The 2,246-nt window shown below is 39.3% G+C and overlaps 1 pseudogene; it reads left to right on the plus strand.

Moving 5' to 3' along the window:
* Positions 1 to 238: 238 nt before the first annotated feature.
* The window catches only part of LOC102263528, a 2,795-nt pseudogene continuing 787 nt past the window's right edge, over positions 239 to 2,246 (plus strand).

Genomic DNA, 2,246 nt, shown 5'->3' on the forward strand with positions numbered 1-2,246 from the left:
TAATACAAGGCTGGATCTCATCTCACAATTTGAATCAGCACTTTTGTTCTCTTAGTGCTTTCCCTAATATTCCTCAAATTCCTTATAGTGGGCACAGTACTTCTATTGACTACTTGATCTGCATTGAATACAATGAGAAGTAGACAATTTTCCAAATGAAAAACAAATTGCTATTAAAAAGGGTGAAAGAATATTGGGTGGTCAGTGGGTAGCCAAAATAAATGTGCATAGTATCTCTATGGGTTCTCAAGAAAAAGAGACTGAATTTCAGGCATTGTATTTTGGGGGTATCACACAGAGGCTGCAGTTTTTATCTGAAGAACTGAACTACCGAGTACAAACAAAACAAATATTAAGCACATTTTTACTTTCTCCTTTGCCCTATTTTGGAGTATATTTTTCCTTTAAGTATATTTTCCTCCTCCTGATTATAACATTTTTCTTAAACTACAACTTAAAAATAAAGTAGGGCTTAGTGATATGAGCATGTTTTTATAAGTCTCTCGTCCTTCTGTATGTCCTCTTTCAAAAAGTGTCTATTTAGGTCCTTTGCCCATTTTTTTATTGGATTGTTTATCTTCCTTTTGTTAAGTTGTATGAGTTCCCTGTAAATGTTGGAGATTAAATCCTTATCTGAAATAGCATTAGCAAATATATTCTCCCATGCAGTGGGCTTTCTTGTTGTTTTGTTGATGGTTTCTTTTGCTGTGCAGAAGCTTATTATTTTTGTGTAGTCCCATTTGTTTATTTTCTCCTTAGTTTCCATTGCCCTAGGAGCTGTATCGCTACAGATATTGCTATGACACATGTCTGATATTTTGCTGCCTATGGAGTCTTCTAAAATTTTTATGGTTTCCCATCTTATGTTTAAGTCCTTTAACCATTTTGAGTTTATTTTTGTATACGGTGTAAGTTGGTGATATATCTTCATTTTTTGCATGTATCTGACCAATTTTCCCAGCACCATATATTGAAGAGACTGCCTTGACTCCATTGTATGTTCTTGCCTCCTTTGTCAAATATTAATTGAGCATAATGACTTCAGTCAATTGAAAACATGCTCAAAGTCACTAATCATCTGAGAGATGCAAATCAAAACAACAGTAAGGTACCATCTCACACCTGTCAGTATGGCTAGCATCAACAGATCAACAAACAAGTGCTGACGAGGATGTGGAAAAAAAGGAAACCTCTTGCACTGCTGGTGAGAATGCAGACTGGTGCAGCCACTGTGGAAAACAGTATGACATTTCCTCAAAAAATTAAAAATGGAACTGCCATTTGACCCAGTAATACCACTTCTAGGAATATATCCCAAGAAAACAGAAACACCAATCAGAAAGGATATATGCACCCCTATGTTCATAGCAGCAATAGCTAAGATTTGGAACAGCCTAAGTGCCCATCAGCAGATGAGTGGATTAGAAAACTATGCTACATCTACACAATGGAATACTATACCCCTATAAAAAAAGAAGGAAAATTTACCATTTGCAACAGTATGAATGGACCTAGAGAGCATTATGCTAAGTGAAAAAAGGCAGATGGAGAAAGATAAATATCACACGATCTCACTCATATCTATATATATAATAGCCTAAGCGACCATCTGACCATTTGACCATTTGCCCAGTAGCTATGATGCATAATGACCACCAGGGAGCTGATGCTCCAACCAGTAGAGGAGGGAGCCCAATTCCTCGTGGAAATAGCTGTGGGTTAGGTTGCTGCTGGGGCACTGTCGGCCCTGAATCTGCTTCACCTGCACCCCGGACCCATCGGGGGATGTCAGAGGCCTGGTTTTTGTGCACCAATGGGGTCCCTCGGCCTGGACTGTGCCCTCTGGCAATCTGGGACCCCTCAGGGGATATTGGAGAGCCAGTTTCAGCACTATCCCCAAGGCCAGGCAGAGGGATCCCACCGGTGTATGAATCCGTGCACTGGGCCTCTAGTATGGGAAATAATGAACAACATAAACTGATGAACAAAAATAGATCCAGAAACAAAGAAACACTGAACAGACTGACAACCTCAGAGAGAAGGCGGGGGGGAGGGTAAAAGACCAACCAAAGGACTTGTATGCATGCATATTAGCATAACCAATGGACATGGACACTGGGGCAGTGGGGGCTTGTCTTGGTAAGTGGGAGTGGCCAGGGGATTGTCAATTGGGTAAAAAGGAGACATATGTAATCTTTAAACAATAAATAAATAAATAAATAAATAAATAAATAAATAAATAAGGT

The sequence above is a fragment of the Myotis brandtii genome, unplaced genomic scaffold (assembly GCF_000412655.1).
Source record: "Myotis brandtii unplaced genomic scaffold, ASM41265v1 scaffold39, whole genome shotgun sequence".
Classification (NCBI taxonomy): domain Eukaryota; kingdom Metazoa; phylum Chordata; class Mammalia; order Chiroptera; family Vespertilionidae; genus Myotis; species Myotis brandtii.